The sequence below is a fragment of the Phocoena phocoena genome, chromosome 12, assembly GCF_963924675.1.
Source record: "Phocoena phocoena chromosome 12, mPhoPho1.1, whole genome shotgun sequence".
Lineage (NCBI taxonomy): Eukaryota > Metazoa > Chordata > Mammalia > Artiodactyla > Phocoenidae > Phocoena > Phocoena phocoena.
The window spans coordinates 38,023,533-38,036,648 of record NC_089230.1 but is presented as its reverse complement, the minus strand read 5'-3'; the positions used below and the strand labels follow the sequence as shown (position 1 = coordinate 38,036,648).

Sequence of the window (13,116 nt, the reverse complement as noted above, 5' to 3'; positions counted from 1 at the left end):
AAATAAATTCTGAAGTTGCAGTTAATTTGGATAGAAGTAAATTTGAGATTAGAGTTTACAAATATGATTACTACCTCTGAAAAGTGACTTAATCTTAAATACCATGGTTTTTCTTAGAAAAATGCTAATGAGTTTTACTTATTTATTTATCACAACTTTATTCCACAGATGGTCTGAGATGGTGCTAATTACTGTATATATTCTAAATTCTCCATTTGTAGATTTGAATTTGCATTTTTATAATTTTTCTAGAAGTCTAAAATCAAGATCAACTATAGGAAAATCCTAAATATCTTCAGAAAAGACAGTTACTGACTTTCATTCACCAGTTAAAGAAATAATCACCACTGTGAAGATTTCCTCCCCTCATTTTCCCCATTAATCAGTCATACTATTTATAAGGCCACTCCTCTACCCTTATCCCATCCTTGACCTTGAAAATGGCAATAGAGATACAAAAGAGTTAAGATATTCAATTACATTTGTGAAAAAAAGGCTTCAAGGTACCAGGAAAGATATCCCAAGGGCTTAGAAACATCCAGCTTCCAGCTTCTCTCCTTCTCCTCATTATTATTATTAGTAATCTCCTCCCTATGTCTCCAAATCCTACTCCAAAGCATGGTTCTTCATCTTAGCATTATTGACTTTTTAGATTGGGGAAATTGTTATTTGGAGGTGGAGTGGGGCTACTCTGTGCACTGTATTTAGCAGCATCCCTACTTACTAGATGCTTCTAGCCCCCATCCCCATCCCCAGTCATGACTATAAAAAATGTCTTTAGATATTGTGAAATGACTCCTGTTGGGAACTTGTATCTTTAGAGCAACAGTCCAAACACTCTTTGTCACTGTCTAGACCTACATTTTCCAATGCAGTGTCCACTAGACATGTGTACATATTAAAGACATGATATGTGGTTAGTCCAAATTGAGATGTGCTATAAGTGTAAGTACATAATGAATTATGATGACTTAATAAAAAGAATGTAAAATACCTCATTAATTTTTATATTAATTACATATAGAATGATATTATTTTGGACATATTGAGTGTGATGGTTTTATTTATGTGTCAACTTGGCTAGGCTACTATCCCAAATCATTCAAATGAACACTAATCTAGAAGTTGCTGTGAAGGTATTTTGCATATGTAATTAAAATGCCTAGTTCATTAGCTTTAAATAAGGTGGTTCTGGATCATCTGGGTGGGCTTGTCTGATTCCACTGGAAGGTCTCAAAAACAAGTTTGAGGTTTCCTGGGAGATGGAAGAAATTCTTTGGGTGGATGACAGCGTTGGTCCATGCCCGTGGGCTCCAGCTCACCCATGATCTTCACTTCTTGACTGCCTGTCCTATGGGTTCTCATTGGCTCAGCCAGTCCCCACAACCACACAGGCCAATTCCTTGTAATAAATGTCTTAATATACCTGCATAATTTCCTACTTTTGCTTCTTTGGTTAAGCCCTGACTAATATTTGGGGTTAAATAATACATGTTATTAAAATTAATTTTGTATTTTTCTTTTTACATTTTTTTAATGTGGCTACTCAAAAAATTTTAAATATATATGTGGCTCACATTATACTAGTTTTAGACAGTACTTGTCTGGTCCTAGGGGTGGGCAAATGACCTTTTCAGGTCATCTACAGGGTTAAATTTTCTACAAGTTAATTAAAAAAAACCCTCAAAATTCTCCCCTGCCAATACCATTCTGCTTCCTCCCTCCTATTTAAACAAACAGAAGCTATGGAGAAGATTGGGGCCATGTATAACTCAGCCTGATAAAGTAAGTAAAATGCCAAAGATTTAGAGTAGTCTTTGCATGTGCTAAGGGAATCATCCTTAAGAAATAATTTCTTACTCTTGTTAGGGATTAATTTGAATATAGAAATGGGACGAAATTTTCTAAATTAAAAATTTATATGAAATGTTACATCTATTGTAATTGAAAAAGGCCTAAATCTGTCATTGAGAATAATATTTTTCCTTTAGAGGTGTGTGTGTGTGTGTGTGTGTGTGTGTGTGTGTGTGTGTGTTTATATTCCACAGATATAGACTGGGTACTCAGAGGAATAAAAGAGAGATTCTAGAACTCATACAGGAAGATCAGACATGAGTTAGAATCTTCTGAAGGATTAGGTTCAAAAGGCCATTCTGCCTGGGTAATCCTGTCAGAGCCTCCTAGCCTAACTTAACTGGGGAAATACACTGTTTAGACAAGGTGGTGGTTTATGGAATTAGACAATCCATGTTGGTTCATGATGGGGTTTCCTGCAAGGTAGGTGAAAGCTTGCACATCAGAGAACAGAAAAAATAACAGTAGTAGAAGAAACCTGGGTTCCCCTTAGCCTTAGCTCTTGTGCACCCAGCAGCAGCCGACCAAAAGGGAATGAGCTCTAGATTATGACCAGAATTGTAATGAGCAGGGATCCATCCTGGAGGGGAAAAACATAAAGTGAAAGAAGACAAATCTCAAAAAGACTGGGATGCAGATCACCACTCAAGAAAAGGCAGGAGGGAAACATATTCCCTCCACTTTTCCCCAAATACACGAAAGGGAGGTAACCTTAAAGTGGGAGGTAAGTCCAGGAATGTTGGTTACACTTCATAATAAGTTTCACTTAAGCAAAAATAAAAATAGATGAAAGTAAAGGAGAATTAGACTTTAAAAAATAATGATAATTTTTATGTTCATTGGTGACATTGGCCTGTAATTTTCTTTTTTGTGGTATCTTTGTCTGGTTTTGGTATCAGGGTGATGGTGGACTCACAGAATGAGTTTGGAAGTATTCCTTCCTCTGCAATTTTTTGGAATAGTTTCAACAGGGAAGGTGTTAACTCTTCTCAAAATGTTTGATAGAATTCGCCTGTGAAGCCATCTGGTCCTGGGCTTTTTTTTGTTGGGAGTTTTTAAATCACAGATTCAATTTCAGTACTTGTAATTGGTCTGTTCATATTTTCTATTTCTTCCTGGTTCAGTCTTGGGAGATTGCACCATTCTAAGAATTTGTCCATTTCTTCTAGGTTGTCCATTTTATTGGCATATAGTTGTTTATAGTAGTGTCTTATGGTCCTCTGTATTTCTGTGGTGTCGGTCGTAACTTCTCCTTTCTCATTTCTGATTTTACTGATTTGGGCCCTATCTCTTTTTTTCTTGATGAGTTTGGCTAAAGGTTTATCAATTTTGTCTTTTCAAAGAACCAGTTTTTCTATTGTTTTCCTCATCTCAATTTATTTCTGCTCTGATATTTATGATTTCTTTCCTACTACTAACTTTAGGTTTTGTTTGTTCTTCTTTCTCTAGTTGTTTCAGGTGTAAGGTTAGGTTGTTTATTAGAGATTTTTCTTGTGGTATTAACAATATACACACTACTATATATAAAATAGATAACCAACAAGGACCTACTACTGTATAGCATGGGGAACTATACTCAATAGTTTATAAAACCTGTAAGGAAAAAGAATCTGAAAAAGAACATGTATATATATATATATATATATATATATATATATATAAAACTGAATCACTGCTGTATACCTGAAACTAACACAACATTGTAAATCAATTATACTTCAATAAAAATAAATAAAAAATGATGACAATATATTTCAGAGTGTTTATTTTTTTGTTATAACAAAATTCTTTAATAAGTTTTATAAAAATGAATATTAAGAATAATTTTTTCACCTTTAATTGTTTTCCTTTTCCACTCCCAATGAAAATACAAAATTATCAGCACCCACACACATATACACCCAAAACTACAGTGACATTCTCTACACAGAACTATATTATAGTTTAAATTGCTGAACAATCAAGACAGTTCTAAGAAGTGGTTGCAGGGATGGGTTTTTCTTCCAAAAACAGCTGATATATAGGGAAGCAATTTACATAAAGTTTGGTCAATGGTTGTCAAAAGTTTCTTAAAGGTTGCATTTCAACTAAAAGAGGATCCAAATTAAGGTTCTCCCTACCCTCACCTTCCTTTGCTAACACCCTTTCAAGGAGTATTTTCTTCCTGCTCCTAAGAGAAAATAAATTTGAACTTTTAAAATATTCTGAAGTTTTCATGCACAGTTGGAATTTGGGGCAAATGTGTCCAGACTAGCCAGCATTTTCTATAGACATCAACAAAAGCAGGCACTGGGGATTCTGTGCTTTGGGTACAAACCACCGTACAAGGATCCTGGCAGGAAACACGTGCTGAGATTCCTCTACTCTTTCAGAATTTTGGGGGCTGGGGCTTTTGTACCTCGAAAGTTCCCCCAGGGTCCTGCTCAATTTCACAGTCTCAAGAATAGTCCCAACTTTCTATTTTCCTGATTCTGCACTTCAGCTTTATGTAAACTAAGACAGCCCCACTGCTCTGGGCAGATCCACTCAGATCTCTTATAAGTGGGAGTCGTGGATTAAAACACACACACACACACACACACACAGAGACACAAATCTCTACAGCTCACGATGAAATATAATGACTTACATAGACGTTGTTTTGCAGGAACATCAACTATTTTTAACTGAAGATCACTTGAAGACTGTTAGTATCTCTGTACAGGAAGTGCAGACAAGCACAGCCAACCTTGTAAAGTCATACACACATACATTTCTTTGCTTACAGAAGAAAAAAGAAATTTATTTCTGATGATTCTGAAAGGGAGCAGATTTCACTACCTCAAAATATATCTCTTTGGCATAAGAATTATTTTTCAGCTAAATGCAATCAAAGCCCAGCAGGGGCTTCCCTGGTGGCGCAGTGGTTGAGAGTCCGCCTGCCGATGCAGGGGACACGAGTTCGTGCCCCGGTCCGGGAAGATCCCACATGCCGCGGAACGGCTAGGTCCGTGAGCCATGGCCGCTGAGCCTGCGCGTCCGGAGCCTGTGCTCCGCAACGGGAGAGGCCACAACAGTGAGAGGCCGGCGTACCGCAAAAAAAAAAAAAAAAAAAGCCCAGCAGGAAAAGCTGTTAACCTTCCCCTCAACTGCCTAAATTTACATTGGAAAGGGGTCCTGTACCAAGGAGAGAGCTATTACCAGAGATACCAAGAAACTTATCTGCATAACAGGACACTCTTTGTTTTCCAAACGCCTACTCTCCCTTCCTGTGAATAGCCATCCTTCCTTTTGTATACTCAGACCCCTCCTATTTTCCTTAGCTCAGGATGTTATTTATATATGTCTCAATTACCTGGCTGCCCTTTGAGTCTCATATTTTTATGGGGCTCCCGTATGTATGAACAATATTTATTTTTCTCCCGTTAATCTGTCTTATATCAATTTAATTATTAGACCAGCCATAGAACCTAGACAGGAAGAAGGAAAAATTTTCTGCGCCTACAATTCAAACTTAAGGATAAATTAAATGTCTCTGCATGTTTTATTGCAACATTACATTTTCTTTGGGGATTGTATTACATCACTATGGTCACTGTCTCTGGCTAGCAGATGTCCAAAGAATCCAATGTAGCCTCTACACAGTGTGCTAGTTCTGTCTCCTTCCACTTTAGCCAGGAAATGATGACCATTCAGGCTCCTGCCCAATTGAGTAACAGCATGATACCAATTTAGACTTCAGAAGGATATTTTTCTCATAAGCAGATGATGCCTAATTTTTTACTCTCAATTATTCTTGCCCGCAAAGAACTATTTGTGTAAGAATGGAAAATTAAATGTAAAAGAGTCAAGTCAGTAAGTGGAAATTTATTGCCCTATGGTTTTCGGCAAACTTCAAAGAAAAATAAAATTTCTTATATTAATACTATCTTCTAGTTATTCAATAATTTCTATAGACAGGTAAATGCCTCTACCTTATGCAACATAACAGTAATGTATAGTAGGTTAAATTTCATTTAACCTTTTGCATTCTTTAAGAACAGGTCACTTAAACTGAACCAATTCTGGATACAAGGGACAAAGAAGGTCAAAGAGGTCATTATTTACCTGCAAATGTATGTGCTTTGCCAATAGGTTAGAGTCCAACCTGAGAACATGATAAGTCTCAGCAACAGATTCTAGTTGGAATGATAAGCCATTTTGGTAACAGTAAACCTCAAAGATTGTTTTGTGGCTTAGAAAGCATAGAGGTCAAAGTATCTCAATCCAAGTGTGAGACTGTCCAAGGTCCTTAAAGGTACAATGGTCAATTTGAATTTTGATAACTGGAGAAGGGAAAAATAAATGGAGAAAAGAGTGACAGTTAGCTCAATGTGTCAGGAAGCAATGAAAAGGATCCCTTTGTTTCCCTGAGTTATTGGTAACCTTACCTAATGTATCAGTTCTCCACTAGTGTTTACTCTGTTCATTATGATATGAGGGGCACTCAAGAGAAGGGGCAAATTACTTCCAAAGAAGATGGGAAGTGTATTCTGACTTCTTTCACTAGTCCTGATTTTGCCCTATCCCCTTTCTCACTATCTGTAGGGAAGTATATGTGAATACGAGAAGTGGAGAAAAGAGTAGAAGTCTCCTTTTAGATTCTTATTGTTATTATTTATCTCCCATTCTAAAACCAATACTTCATCATGCTAGGCTTTATTTATTTTATTATTATTATTATTTTTTTTTTTTTTTGCGGTACCCGGGCCTCTCACTGTTGTGGCCTCTCCCGTTGCGGAGCACAGGCTCCGGACGCGCAGGCTCAGCGGCCATGGCTCACGGGCCCAGCCACTCCGCGGCATGTGGGATCCTCCCGGACCGGGGCACGAACCCGCGTCCCCTGCATCGGCAGGCGGACTCTCAACCACTGCGCCACCGGGAAGCTCTATTTTATTATTTTTTTAAACATCTTTATTGAAGTATAATTGCTTTACATTGTTGTGTTAGTTTCTGCTGTATAACAAAGTGAATCAGCTATACGTATACTTATATCCCCATATCCCCTCCCTCTTGCATCTCCCTCCCACCCTCCCTTCCCCACCCCTCTAGGTGGTCACAAAGCACTGAGCTGATCTCCCTGCGCTATGCCCCTGCTTCCTACTAGCTTTCTATTTTACATTTGGTAGTGTATGCATGTCAGTGCCACTCTCTCACTTCATCCCCGCTAACCCTTCCCCCTCTCCATGTCCTCAAGTCCATTCTCTACGTCTGCATCTTTATTCCTGTCCTGCCCCTAGGTCCTTCAGAACCATTTTTTTTTATTTTAGATTCCATATATATGTGTTAGTATACCGTATTTATTTTTCTCTTCCTGACTTTCTTCACTCTGTACGACAGACTCTAGGTCCATCCACCTCGCTACAAATAACTCAATTTAATGCATTTTTTAAATTAAAGGAACTCAAAGAATTTAAACTCTGGTTTTCATGCTTTATAACTCAACGGTGATAACCAAAAAACATACCCTCCTAAATCAGGCTGTTTTTCTAAAGTCTAATGCCAAATAAGCAATTGGGTTAGAGTCCAATGTCTCTGAAGAGGTATTAGTCTCAGCACCAGACTTGTGAAGTGCTGGGAAACAAAAGAAGCAGATATAATAATGTATTCTTTTGCTGAGAAAAAATAAAAAATTAGTATTATTTAGAGTATTCATTATTTCTGGATTGCAATGGTCATTAAATGATTATTTGAATAATTGTCGTACAAAAGATGGCATAAATCAATAGTATTCTAGTGTAATTAAAAATGCATTTCGTGGGCTTCCCTGGTGGCGCAGTGGTTGAGAGTCTGCCTGCCGATGCAGGGGACACGGGTTTGTGCCCCGGTCCAGGAAGATCCCACATGCTGCGGAGCAGCTGGGTCCGTGAGCCATGGCCGCTGAGCCTGCACGTCCGGAGCCTGTGCTCCGCAACAGGAGAGGCCACAACAGTGAGAGGCCCGCGTACCACAAAAAAAAAAAAAAAAAAAAAAAATGCATTTCGTTAGTAAAATCTAGACATACATAAGCTATTAAAAGATCTATACAAAAATATTGTCATCGCTGGCATGTATTAAAATGCAGCTTAGTGTTTAAGATAACTAATGCTTGAGTCAATCTGCTTCATTCAAATTTAATTCTCACACCTACTAGTTGTGTGAACTTCACTTCCTCATCTGTAAAATGAGGTTAATAATAGTACCTACCACATAGATTTACATGAGGATTAAAATAAGTTAAAATGTAAAGGATTTAGAGCAGCACCTGATATCTAATAAGCATCATGTAAAATATTGGCTATTATTATTATTGTCTTCCTCACTAAATTCTAAATTTGATGAGGGCAAAAACTATGTCTATTTTGTTCCACAGTAAATTTTCAATAATAATTGGTATATACTAACCACTCGATAAATATATACTGAATTAAAAAATAAATGTCTAAGCAAGATTATAAGCTATCAACTCTTGCACAATATAGAAAGTTGTGGTAGATAGTATCTCACCAGTTCTTTAAGACACGACACACAAATGATTTAAACACTAAAATGAGTGTGGTTGAAAATTTGGGACAGTAAAATGTTGCATTTCTCAACCTTTTTACTTTCTATTAGAAATGTTGGAGAAAGTTGCAGAATTTTACTATTTGTGGAAATTTAAAAATGTATGTGAAAGGTATTGTAAACTGCAACACTTGTACAAAAGGTAGTAGGGTTTTTTTGTTTGTTTTTTTGTTTGTTTAAAGGAACTTTATTCTTAATTGCTAAAATTTGGAAGTAACCAAGGTGTCCTTCAGTAGGTGAATGAAGAAATACACTGTGGTACCTCCAGACAATGGAATATTACTCAGCACTAAAAAGAAATACACTATCAAGCCATGAAAAGACATGCAGGAAACTTAAAAGCATGTTACCAATGCATTTTTAAAGCATTTCTTCCTACAGTGATCAATATGGGTGCCGATAAGTTAAGGTTTTTTAATATTGTTTTTCTGGAACACTGTAAAGCTAAATAATAATAAAATTTAAAACACTGTGCATTTTTAACACTTTGCCTTAACTTATCCACAGATGTTTATATAAAATATATCAACTATAAATTGACATTATATAATTGACAATTATGTCTATAATAAAATATTGACAGTCAAATATCATGTTCATTTCAACAGAAAGATATTGGGACAGGAGTTAAAAGTGGGATATGCTATTCCACCTAACTTGAAAGGGTTCAAAATTTCTATTTCTTTTGTTCTACATGTTAGGTAGTAAAAAAAGCAAAACAAAAATTACCAGTGATTCTCAACTCCGTGCATCAGATTCAAATGATGTCTTAACTGGACTTACTTTTTTCCACAAGAGACCAAACTCTCGTGATTTTGAAAAACGAAACGTACAGAGTTGAAAAGAATCTGGAATACATAAAAACCTAATAGTTTCTCATTCACAGGTTTCTCAATTACACACCCAATCTTATTTCCAGATAGGAATGCAGCAACCCTGAGATTATTCTTGCTCCAACAGGAGCTACTTAAAATGGTTGGGCCTGAGTCGAGCTATCTCAGCCTTTCTTTTTTTTTTTAATTTATTTTATTTTTGTCTGTGCTGGGTCTTTGTTGCTGCACGTGGGCTCTCTCTAGTTGCGGAGAGCGGGGGTCTACTCTTTGTTGTGGTGCGTGTGCTTCTCATCGTGGCGGCTTCTCTTATTGCGGAGCATGGGCACTAGGCACGCCAGGCTTCAGTAGTTGTGGCACGTGGGCTCAATAGTTGTGGCACACAGGCTTAGTTGCTCCGCGGCATGTGAGATCTTCCTGGACGAGGGCTCCAACCCGCGTCCCCTAGGTTAGCAGGCAGATTCTTAACCACTGTGCCACCAGGGAAGTCCTGTCTCAGCCTTTTTATTCTCCATGATGTTGGCACCAAAATTTAATCCCTTGCTTTCATCGGCTTGCTCCTTCAGGCTCCAGTGTTACCAGTATCATTTCCATCACTGTGGTTCCAGTTTGCTTGCCTTGATAGAAATGAGCTCTTTTGGGCCCAGGGTTCACTACAGCTGCAACTCCTTAGAGAAGTAAGTCTCTGGATCATTCATCAGATCTCTCCTCAGCCTTTTTCATTCTGATCCCATCACCAAGCCTCACTCTCTGCTCTCTCTGCGTTTTGCCCCTTGTCCTCACAGGTCTGATCAATATTGGGAAAGACAACCAGAAGATAAAGCAGTGAGTTCCTTGAGCAGCCTGAGGGCAATATGCAGCAGTGCAGTTATGGAGCTGAGTTTTAATCTAGACTTATTTAGAGGAGTAGTCCAAAGATTAATGTATCTACTTAACAGTGTTACTAGGGCCAACCTGGTAACCAGTATTCTGAGGCTACGAATTTTAACAAGTTTAGTCACCTTTCCATTCTCCCTCCTTTTTTCACTCACAGTATTTTTCAGACACTTAAAGTTCTGCCTGGGGTAAGGCGCCTAAGCTGCCAACAAAGATGGATGTAATGAAATCTCTGGCACAGAAACATGTCCATCTATCTTACTCCCAGTGACGTGATACAACCTTCTGAATGGCCTAATCCTAAAGTCTTGAATATTTATGAAGCTCAGATTCCCTGGTTCTTCCTTTTTCACCCTGACTGCAAAGAGCTAATGTGGATTTCAATAAAGTGAGAAAAATACACAATGAAAGAACTGAGTTTAAATTTACTGGGCTCTTTTCAACCCCAGGAGCTTTAGGGAAATCTTAAAACACGATTATAAGGAGGATGTAATTTGTTTTGCTCTAAGTAAAGGAGAGCTTCTTCCTCTGCCACTGGCATGCATCAGGAACAATTTCACAGAATATCAGCCTTCATATTTGGGTCCTGTTCAAACTTCAAGATGGTTCCTTAGTTCAAAGAGCAAGTAGTTGGAAAGCAAGGAAATTCAACATAATGTACAGGGGATTTTGGCTCTTTCCACAAAGGCAAGTGATAATTTAGCTCATAAGGCCACCATGTCCCCAAAATTGAAGATCAATTTTTCCTTCCCAAAAAAATGAGTATGTATGGGTCCGAAGGACTAAAAGTATTCTTTCTTAACTTTAAAGCTAGATGTCAGAAAGTGACATTATAAATGTAATTTCTTGTTAAGAGACTATTATTGTCTCCTAAAATTACATATTTCAAAGAACATAAATGCTGTAATGATTATTCTTACATACAGACTTATTATAGACTAAGGTTTAAGTAAGAATAAACTGTAAAAAGAGATAAGTATATCCATTATGTTGCACTTAGAAATGTTAGTACAAAAAATTAAAAAGCTCTATCCCCAGTAAAAATTATACTTTTATGAATGTTTACATAATCTGAAAAGTCCACATCACATGACTGTTAATACAGAACTATGAAAGAAAAATCGTATTAGGTTTGTGAGAAACCAGTATCTTTTTTGAAAAAGAAATAGAAAAATGCTAAGCTGCCTATGCTGAATAGACATATATTTTTAACTTCGTTTTAAAATACACTGTTTATTTAGCTCCTCTGCCCATTTTTTAATTTGGTTGCTTGTTTTTTGTTGTTGCTGCTTTGTTTTGTTTGTTTATTTTATTTTTTAGATTCCAATAGATACAGAGAACAAACTGGTGATTACTGGGGGGGGGGGGTTGCAGGGAGAGGGCCAGATGAAATAGATGAAAGGGATTAAGAAGTATAAACTTCCAGCCATAAAACAAAAAATCACAGGAATGTAATGTACATATAGGGAATATAGTCCATAATTTTGTAGTAACTGTGTATAGTGATGGATGGTAATTGGTTTTACTGCAGTGAACATTTCATAATGCATAAAAATACTGAATCACTATTTTGTACACCTGAAACTAATATAATATTGTATGTTAATTAGAACTCAATAAAAATTGTATAATGTAATAATTTAGGATAAAATGATATTGCTTTATGTTTCAATTGTAATTCTTGCTTTAGGTATATTTCATCTAAACTTTGGTGCTGCCGCTTACTTACTTCATGGAAAATGTTTACCATGTTAACTAATGGGCAAAGCCAGCCTTTGTTTTCAAATTTCTTACGTAAATCAAACTTACCCTTTTTCAAAAAAATATAATTTTGCTTTTCAGTTTAAAAAAAATTTTAGTGTGTATTTTGAGGAAATTATTATGAAAGTAATAAATTTTGCAACATATTTAAATTATTTGGATTTAATATAACATGTTTATTTTACAATAAGTTATAAAACAAGACAAACCAATATTCCGCTGCATTTTTTTACTTGAACTAATGTCAGGTACCATATAAGTAAAATTTTTAGTTGTTTATGGAGCTAGAAGTATTTTTAAAAATTTGATATTCCTGAAATATACATGTTAGGGGGATTCCAAATTTTGATATTTTACTTTTGGGAATAATTTTTTTTTTTTTTTTTTTTTGCGGTACGCGGGCCTCTCACTGTTGTGGCCTCTCCCGTTGCAGAGCACAGGCTCCGGACGCGCAGGCTCAGCGGCCGTGGCTCACGGGCCCAGCCGCTCCGCGGCATGTGGGATCTTCCCGGATCGGGGCACGAACCCGTGTCCCCTGCGTCGGCAGGCGAACTCTAAACCACTGCGCCACCAGGGAAGCCCGGGAATAATTTTTAAAGTTGCAAATATAAAAGAAATAACTCCAATAATTTTGTTAGATATCATGATAAAATTTTATAATTTGTAGGCAAAGTAGAATATATATTAAATCTATACATTTACATATATATATTTATTGGTCAGCCAGCTGGCATATAGTGGGGTTTTTTTTGTTAGTAGGAGGTAGAAAATACATATAATAAAAAAAGATATAATGAATAAATGATACATAATATATTATGTATATATATACATACAAACATCTCTCTCTCTATATATACATACACAGTGAAATGGTTCTGCAAATAGTATATAATTTAACTTTTTGTCAATAGGAGGTACAAAATATTAAACATTTTATATTAAATGATATATGATAAGGTTTTACATCAGTTAGATTAAGTATTTCATAATATAATTAATTACATAAGGTAAGTTTTAAATTTCTTTTTGAACAATACAGAATTATTCTGAAATGCATCAGAAATGTGACATCCATGGGTTTATTCAATGCATCGTTAACAGTCTGGTTGCCTTAGAAATATTCAGTTATATTTAAAAGAATTAGTGTCACTAACCTACACTGCTTTGATTGTTTCAAAGTAGTTTCAAACCAGTGACACTTCCTAGGAACAAATATTGAGAATAACTGAAA

General features: G+C 36.5%; 1 protein-coding gene across 1 annotated transcript in view; it reads right to left on the bottom strand.

The window, feature by feature from the left end:
• TRDN (triadin) overlaps nt 1-13,116 on the bottom strand; it is a 372,809-nt gene that overhangs the window by 276,313 nt on the left and 83,380 nt on the right. The window lies entirely within an intron of this gene.